Raw genomic sequence first — 10188 nt, 5'->3', positions numbered from 1 at the left:
AAAAAAAAAAAAAGGTGGCCAACATGCATGAGGAGATGGGGCATCTTAGCATATATATAAGATAAAGGAAATTACCAAATGAATATGGTCGAAATGAAAAACATCATAACAGAAATGAAGAGTACTTGAGAAGCTTATCAATATCCCCAGCAAAACTGAGGGAGGGAGAGAATCCGTGAACTTGAAAATAGAAATATACATGCTGAAATGCAAAAGAAAGAAAGAATGGAAATAAAAAAGAATAGAACATCTAAGAGATGTAAGGCAATATCAAAAAGTATGACATGTATGTAATGGAAATTACAGAAACAGATGATAAAGAAGTTACAAAAGAAATATGTAAAGAGAAAGTAAGAATTTTCCAAAATTAATGAAGACTCCAAATCACAGATCCAAGAACATTAGACAACACTAAGGATAAACACAGAAACACATGCATATACGTCACACACATCTCACACATACATGTACTTTAACACATCATATTCAAATACACACACATGTACTTTAACACATCATATTCAAATACACACACATGTACTTTAACACATCATATTCAAATAGCCCAAAACAAGAAATAAAGAAAAAATCTTGAAGGCAGCCAGAGAAAACAAGACACACTACATACAGAAAAACAAGGGTAAGAATTATAGCAGACTTCTAGCCAGAAACTTTGCAAGCCAAAATATATGAAAATGATGTGTTTAAAGTACGAAATAAAATAAAAACAATAAAAACACCTGTGAACCCATATTATACTTATTGATAATATATTTCAAAAATGAATAAAAAATAAAGTCTTTTTCAGACAAAATTCAGACAATTGATTATTAGCAGACCTGTGCTACCAAAAATATTAAAGAAAAATTTTCTGGCAAAGAGATTATGATATGATACAGAAACAAGGATCTCCACATACACAGCCACATACACAAATGAAAAGTGTTGAAATGGTATTAAGGCCAATGTAAAATTCATTTTTTCTTATTTTTAATTTTTCTAGAGACAATTGACTGCTTAAAGCAAAAGTAGTGACACATGGAGACAGAGAGAAGGATGGTGACCAGAGGCCGGGAAGGGTGGTGGGACGAAGCCAGGGCACTGGCGAGGTAGCAATGGTTAATGGGTACAAAAAAATTATTACAAAGAATGAATCACTTAGTATTTGATAGCACAACAGGATGACTACAGTCAAAAGAATTGTAGATTTGAAAATAAAGAGTATAACTAAACTGGCTGTAACACAAAGGATAAATGCCTGAGGGGATAGATATCCCATTTTCCATAATGTAATTATTATGTAATGCATGCCTGTATCAAAATATCTCATATATCCCACAAACATACACACCTACTATGTACCTACCAAAATTAATATTTTTAAAAAGCCAGTGTACTGTGTTTCTAGCATATATACATAAAAAAATACATTGTATAATTGTATAAAAGTTGGGAAGGGGGAACTGAGAGTACCCTGCTGAGAAGTCCTTACTGTACATATGAAGCAGAATAATATTATTTGAATACAGAGTATGATTAGAGACATATATTATAAAAACTAAGGCATCACTAAAAAATGTCTTTAAGAGATAAATGATGAAGAAACAGGGGCGAAGACGGTCATTAAAAGATACTCAACTGATCCAAAAGAAGGCAAAAAGAAAGGAAAAGAAAAAGAATAGTTGGAATAAACAGAAAATAGATGGTAAAATGACAGATTTTAATCCAAGCAGATCAGTAATTATATTAAACATAAACGGTATAAGCACATTAATGAAGAGAGACTGTCACTACGTATACACTGTCAACTTTATATATAAAGTAGGTTTTTTTGGTTGGCAACCTATAGATGGGTCTGCAAAAGCATTTTAACATTTTACAAAATGCTCAAAAAAAGGTACAAAAGCATTTTGAACATTTTGAAACATTTTAGAACATTTTACCCAATAAGAGTTTATATATTCTTTCAAGTGTGTACAGGAGTGTTGGTTTCAGGGTTTTGAAAATCCTAGCATAGTTTTATCTATATGGTTTCTTATATCTGTATCTGCACTCAATCTGTTATATGCTGTTTTGCTTGAAAATGAAGAAATCTGCTTCATATAGATGTACTGCTAGAAAAAGGAGGAATGTAAGCTCTCTGAAAGGATGACCCCAAGAGTCCTTAGATCATACTTATAAAACTATTATGAAATAAGATGCATACAAAGTTAACAAGTTATTTATCTTCTCCACATTCTCAATACTCAGTGGGCACAGAACTTTGTAACTATATTGGTTAAAGAGTTAGTCAAGAAATAAACATTGTTAGTAAATATTCTAAAAAGTAAGTTAACATATTGTGTGGAAATCACTGATGTACCTGGATTCCCTGCAAACTAAATGATAACATAAATATAACAAAGTAAAATGGAACACAACATCCTAAGCTTCTAGTCTGAAGAGGTGGGTTAAAACCTCAATTCCTAATGACTTGCTCAAAAGATTGTAAAGATTAAATAATACAAAGTACTGAACATGATTAGTAGACTCTAAAGCAGTATATATTTATACACACATTTAAAAGAATCTGATAAGCACTAGGTTCTTCTTACAGGTATATGACCCTTCCTCATGAAGAGATTGAGACTGCTTTGGAAAAAATAAAATCTTGTTATAGAAACAGACAGGATGAACACAGTTTTCAATTTTGCCAGAAAAAATAGAATCAGGAAGGAAGGAAGGAGTCTGTATGTGTGTAAAAAGAAGAAACAGAACAAAATAAGGCAATTATTTACTGTAGCAATATAGCTGTATGAAAAATATAATCACAATATGCTATTAAGTGCAGCTATAAATACTATTTACATAGTAATAAATAACTCCAAATACTAATCTATCCTAAAATCATTGTTACATATAACAGAAGGACTCTGGGGGAAAGGGGCAACACAAGCTTTAGAAAAGCTGAAGCTTTATTCTCCATAGCAGCAAATTAGTAGAAGACAACTAAAACTTAAAAATCAAGAAATGGAAACTCACTTCCAGCATGACAGAATGAGGAAGGCAACAAATCCGCTTCTCAAAGTACGATATATATGAATCAAACTCAAAAACAACCATTTCGGTATTCTGACCAAAGGCATACAACACAACAAACTGAGAAACATTTACTAAAGAAAACTACTGAACTCTGGTAAGAATAGCATCCGTCTGTGGCATTCTTGCCTAGAACTGCTCTCATTTCCCACAACTCTCTCAAGCAAGGTATCTCAACCAACGTAGGGCACATCATAAAAATCGGCACCCTCACTGCAACTCCCAGAAGGGACTCACATGACCAAGTGGAATATATGCCAGAAACGCAGGATTGGTTTACAAAAGTCAATCAATGTAACTCACCATATTAATAGAATTAAAGGGGACAAAGATCATAAGATTATGTCCACAGATCATGGCAACAGAAAAGCATCTGGAAAAATCCAACATCATTCATGATTTAAAAAAAGAAAAGAAAAAACAACTCTCAACAAACTGGAAACAGAAGATAGGTTCCTCAGACAAACAAAGGGCATCTACAAAAAAATCTACATCCACAGTCAACATCACACTTAATGGTGAATGCTCTCCCTTAAAATTGGGGACAAGGCATAGATGTCATTCTTTCTACTTTTACTCTCACTATTCTAGAAGCTGTAGCCAATTTAATAAGGCAAACGGAAGAAAGAAGGCAGGCAGACTGATTAAAGATAACTACTTTGGAAGGAATAATCAACATTTTTATTTGCAGATGGCATTATCATAACATATATAGAATCCCAAGGAATATGAGCATGCATGTCATCAGCACATGCACACACACAAACTACTAAAATTAGTGAAGGAGGTTAGCATGGTAGAATGATATAAGAGCAACATACAAAATACAACTTTATTTCTAACTACTAGCAACAAACAATCCAAAGAGAACATTTAAAAAATAATTCCACCTAAAATAACATAAAATACTTAGTAACAAATTTAACAAAAGAAGTATCAGATTCGTGCAATTAAAACTGAAGAACATGACTGACAGATATTATAAAAATCTAAATAAATGGAGAGAAATTGATATTCACAAAATCAATACTGTTAGGGTATCAATTCTCCCCAGACTGGCTTACAACTTTAACTCAATCCCTATCAAAATCACAGCAGATTTTTTTTTTTTTTGTAGAAACAGGCTGAGTCCAAAATTTACATGAAATGTAAACAACTCTGAATAGCCAAAACAATTCTGAAAAAGAAGAAAGTCGAAAGACTGACTCACCATAAAGCAACATTAGTCAGGAAGGGCATATTGGTATAAAGATGGGCCTATAGTTCAATAGATCAGAACTGAATCCAAAAATAAATCCTTACATCACTAGTCAACGGATTTGCAAGAAAAGTGTCCAAACAATTCAACAGGAAAAGTCCAAAAATAGACCTATCCATTTATGGACAAGTGATTTTTCAACAAAAGTACAAAAAGACAATTTATAAAATATAGTCTTTTTAACAGATTGTGTAGGAATATTTGGATATCCACAGCAAAAAGATGCATTTAGACCCTTACACACTAATAAAGACAACCCTCGTACACACTAAACAAACATTAACTCAAAATGTATTACACACCTAAACACAAGAGATAAACTTCAAACTTCTAGAAGAAAATATAAGAGAAAATCTTTACGGCCTTGGGTTATGCAAAAGGATCTTAGACATGATACTAACAAAACAAAAAAAACTGATAAATTAGACCCTTAAAACTGAATGTTTTTGTGCTTCTTAAGGCCCCGCTAAGAAACCACAAACTGGGATAAAATATCTGCAAATTGTTAAAAACCAAACAAAAAAACCCTGTATCTCTAATACAGAATTCTTACAACAAAATATATTTTTTTTAACAAACTTAATAGTAAGAAGTCAACGACCCAATTTTCAAAATAGACAATAAACTTGAACAAACATTTCACCAAAAAGACACACGTGTCTAATAAGCAAATAAAACAGTGCTCAAACTTCATCAGTAACTAGGGAAACGCAAATTAAAGTCACAACAAGATACTACTACACACCCACTAAAATGGCAATAATCAAAAGACAAAAAGGTTTTTAAGAGTTAGTGAAGATGTAAAGAAACTAGAACCCTCAGATGTTACTGATGGGAATGTGAAACGGCACAGCCACTTTTGACAACAGTTTGGCAGTTTCTTAAAAATTTAGACATGATTAAAAAAAAATTCATCCAAGTAAGGCTACTCCTAGGAATGCTGTTATGGTAACTCTTATAATCGAGAGAAATGAATGTATGTCCATAGACCAATTTGTTCATGCTGTTATAGTTTGGATGTCTGACCTCCTCTAAACCTCACACTGAAATCTGATCCCTAATGTTGGAGGTGGGACCTAGCAGGAGGTTTCTGTGGTATAAGGGTAGATCCCTCATGAATGGCTTAGTGCAGTTCTCCCGATAAGGTTAGTAAGTTCTCTATTTGTTTCCAAAAGAGCTGGCTATTAAAAAGAGCCCGGCAACTCTCCCCCATCTGGCTTCTTCTTTCTTGCCATGTGATCTCTGCTCACAACTGCTCCAGTTTGCTTTCCACCAGGAGGAGAAGCAATCTGAGGTCCTCACTAGAAGCAAATGCTGGCACCATAATTCTTGTACACTCTGCAGAATCATGAGCCAAATAAACCACTTTTCTTTATAAATTACCCAACCTCACATGTTCCTTCAGAGCAATATAAACGAACTAAGACACATGCATATTCATGGTATTATCCAAAAAACCAAAAATTGAAAAGAGTCAAAGATCCAATAACTGGTGAATGCATAAATAAAATGTGATATAGCAATACAAAGGAATACTATTTAACAATTAAAAATAAATGAATTACTAACACATTTTGCATCCCAAATAAACCTCAAAAATATTATTTTAAGTAAAAGAAAATAGCATAAGACTACATGTTCCATGATTCCATTTACATTAAATGTACAGAAAGGAGAAATTTTTAGACACAGGCAATAGATCAGTGGTTTCCTGGAGCTAGGGGGAAGGCATAAGGATTGTGTGCAAATAGATCCAGGGAAATTTTGGGAGGGATGGAAAAATTCTGAAACCGATTGTGAATGATTGCACAACTCTATAAATTTACTTAAAAATAATTGAATTGGGTGAAGAATATGAACAGACACTTCTCAAAAGAAGACATTTAAGCAGCCAACAAACATATGAAAAAATGCTCATCATCCCTAGTCATCAGAGAAGTGATCAAAAACACAATGAGATAACATCTCATACTAGTTAGAATGGTGATTATTAAAAAGCCAGGAAACAACTTTTACTACACTATTGGTGGGAGTGTAAATTAGTTCAACCATTGTGGAAGACAGTGTGGCGATTTCTCAAGGATCTAGAACCAGAAATACCATTTGACCCAGCAATCTCATTGCTGAATATATACCCAAAGGATTATAAATCATTCTGCTACAAAGACACATGCACACATTCGTTTGTTGCAGCACTAATTACAAAGGCAAAGACTTGGAACCAACCAAATGCCCACGAATGACAGACTGGATAAAGAAAATGTCGCACATATACACCATGGAGTAGTACTATACAGCCAGAAAAACGAATGAGTTCAGGTCCTTTGCCGGGGGCATGGATGAAGCTGGAAACCATCATTCTCAGCAAACTAATGCAAGAACAGAAAACCAAACACCGTATGTGCTCACTCAGAAGTGATAGTTGAACAATGAGAACGAATGGACACAGGGATGGGAACATCACACACCGAGGCCTGTCGGGGACTGAGGGGCAAGGGGAGGGAGAGCATTAAGATAAATACCTAATACATGTGGGGCTTAACACCTAGATGACAGATTGATAGGTACAGCAAACCACCATGGCACATGTACACCTATGGAACAGACTGGCATGTTTGACACATGTATCCCAGAACTTAAATTTAAAAAAAAAAAAAAATTGAATTTTCCCATTAGAGTGACTGAATTTTATAGTATGTACAATATATCCTAATAAGGCTATTTAAACAAAATCAAGGAATGGCAGTATGTGATCATTATTTAAAATACAAAGGTAAATGCCATGAGTAAGTCAGGGGCAAGACTGTTGGTAGAAAAGATTAAAAGAGGAGTCATTATTTAACCAAAAAATCTTTGTATGGTTACTTAAAAATGTATATAAAATAACCTGTATACAAAGATGTGTCACTTTTATAAAAATTAAAATACTTTTAAAAGTATTCTCTACAAGCTAAAAAAAAGATTTTGGGGTACAAACATATATGATAAAACTAAAATTACAGTTAGAGAAAGGGCAAAAATTATCTAAATACAACCTAATGGTTACCTATGGAGCAGGGAAATAGAAACACACCAGCGCTTCAGTGGTATTAATAATGCTCCATTTCTTAAATTGGGCAGTGGGCTCAAAGTTCATAGATGACTCCTTATTATGTCTTCTAACTTGTGTTTCAGGTATTCTTTTGGTATGCTTAGATATATCATAATCAAAAAGAGAAAGTACTATTTTGAAAATTGTCTTCAAAGCTACAAATAATGGCTCTGCAAAATATAATGTATAACAAATCACAGTTCACTTATAGATCATAAATGCAAATGATAAAATCTAAGAGGGTCCAAAAACAGTTAAAAATTAAGTACAGCTACCATTTATTCACCATCTATAATGCATACATTATCTCTAACCCTCCTTTCAACTCTACAAATATTCCTCATTTATACCTAACAAAATGAGGCTCTGAGTTTTACTGCATGTGCCCAGAACCACACAGCTTTTTAAGTGAGGAAGTCAGGATCATTAAGCATTATGCAAATACTATTTGTCAGTCTGTTTCTAATAGTTACTCAACAACATTCAACAATAATGCTGCCTTGTTATTACCTAATATTTTGAAGTATTTGCATAATGCCTTGTGATTTGCTGAAGTACAAAATTCAGGACCAAGTTTTTTTGTTGTTGTTTTTTTGTTTTTCTGAGACAGAGTCTCACTCTGTCACCCACGCTGGAGTGCCGTGGTGCCATCTTGGCTCACTGCAACCTCCAACTCCCAGGTTCTCCTGCCTCAAGCTGGGATTACAGGCACATGCCACCACATCCAGCTATTGTTTTGTATTTTTAGTAGAGATGGGGTTTTGCCATGTTAGCCAGGCTGGTCTCAAACGCCTGACCTCATGTGATCCACCTGCCTCTGCTTCCCAAAGTGCTGGGATTACAGGCATGAGCTGTAACCCAGCCCCAAGATACAATCTTTGTAAACTACATAAATAACAAAATGACAACTTCATGTTTAATTCTGATAACTAATAAATTTAACTTTAAAAAACACATACATTTGAAACTCTGCTATATAATCTTCCTTCAGGTTTTTACAATGAGACTACCTTATGGATAACAAAGTCCTGTAAATGTATCAATATAAGGAAATGCCAAAGATACACAACAGAAAGGTATATTAATGATTATAAATACTTTAATTCATCTTTCCCCATAAAAGTATCCATCTTGGGGCTGGGTGAGGTGGCTCACTCCTATAATCCCAGCACTCTGGTAAGCTGAGGTGGGCAAATCTGGTAACCTGAGGCCAGGAGTTCAAGACCAGCCTGACCAACATGGTTAAACCCTGTCTCTACTAAAAATACAAAATTAGCCGGGCATGATGACACATGCCTGTGATCCCAGTTACTCAAGAGGCTGAGGCAGGAGAGAATAGCTTGAACCCAGGAGGTGGAGGTTGCAGTGAGCCGAGATCAAACCACTGCACTCCAGCCTGGGCAACAAGAGCGAAACTTCATCTCAGCAACAACAAGAACAACAACAACAACAACAACAATAACAACAAAAAAGGATTCCTCTCAGTTCTACTCTCTGCACAGTGAAAACTAGATTATTCATATATTTGTATATACTCTAAAAGACTGAGATGCAACTAAGAACTCAGCCTAGGGATAATGCTAGAAGTAAAAATGTTTCACAGGTCATTTTTATTTCAACTGCCAAAATGAAAAAAAAAAAAAAAAAAGATGCCAAGTGACTTCAGGTAATAAGAGGCAGAAAACTGGCTTTCAGTCATTTATTTTGGCTACGTAAGTCACAGATGATTTAAAATCTAAAATCTCTAGTCTCAGATCACTTTAAAAAAAAGTTTCATAAAGATATACCCACTCCTACCAACCAGCATCATCACAGATAGATAACATATTGGGAATGTAATGGAGAGGCAGAGGTTAGATGTCAAAAATAAAAAACAGTAAAAGCCTTGTGAGCCACACTTAGATAACGAAGAAAAGAACAGGGATAACTCAGATCATGCAAGGAGGAAACACGTTCGTTTCACTCCTTTCCAACCCATCTCTCTACTCTCCAGGGGTGGCTGTGTGGTGTGTCTGTCTGTCTGTCTCTCTCTCTCTCTCTCATTCTGGTTAACTAAAGAGATTTTAGGTTGCAATGGAAAAACATATTGAACACTTAAATGTAGCCCTCTAATTTCCCTAATACATACTTTTCACAACACATGCATATATCCTAGTAATGTTAGCCTATTCATGAGAGTTGAAATGGTTGGTTATTTACAAGTGACTTTACACAAATAAAAAACAAGTTAAAAAACTATTACATATATGAACCCATACAGGACTATCATTTCAATCAGTATTTCCCAATACTTCTTAAAGCAATAGTTCAACAAGGTACTCCACAGAAAAATAATGGTTTCATGGTCAAGTCATAAAGGACAAATCACACGAGGTACTTAAGAGTGTAAGAAATTCTGAAATGAAGAAACTTGCTTAACTTTATTATCCAGCTGTTCTCAAATTTACTAAGCTTATGAACTCTTTTTTTCCCCCCAGCACCTATTAATATCCCATAGAACATGCACTTAGGAAACGCTAACCCTAACCTAAAATATACTATGTAAAGCATTATACTTAATCCAGTAGCATAGTTGTTAAAATGTTGCTGCCTTTAAAAAAAAAACTAAAATGAGGCCGGGCGCGGTGGCTCACGCCTGTAATCCCAGCACTTTGGGAGGCCGAGGCGGGTGGATCACGAGGTCAAGAGATCAAGACCATCCTGGTTAACATGGTGAAACCCCGCCTCTACTAAAAATACAAAAATTAGCTGGGCATGGTGG

The 10188-nt window shown here is 34.7% G+C and overlaps 1 protein-coding gene across 2 annotated transcripts in view; it reads right to left on the bottom strand.

Moving 5' to 3' along the window:
* The window catches only part of SCAMP1 (secretory carrier membrane protein 1), a 121797-nt gene that overhangs the window by 40566 nt on the left and 71043 nt on the right, over nt 1–10188 (bottom strand). The gene's annotated exons all lie outside the window — the stretch shown is intronic.

The sequence above is a fragment of the Cebus imitator genome, unplaced genomic scaffold (assembly GCF_001604975.1).
Source record: "Cebus imitator isolate Cc_AM_T3 unplaced genomic scaffold, Cebus_imitator-1.0 Scaffold50, whole genome shotgun sequence".
Taxonomy (NCBI): domain Eukaryota; kingdom Metazoa; phylum Chordata; class Mammalia; order Primates; family Cebidae; genus Cebus; species Cebus imitator.
This window is presented reverse-complemented; position numbering and strand designations above follow the sequence as displayed.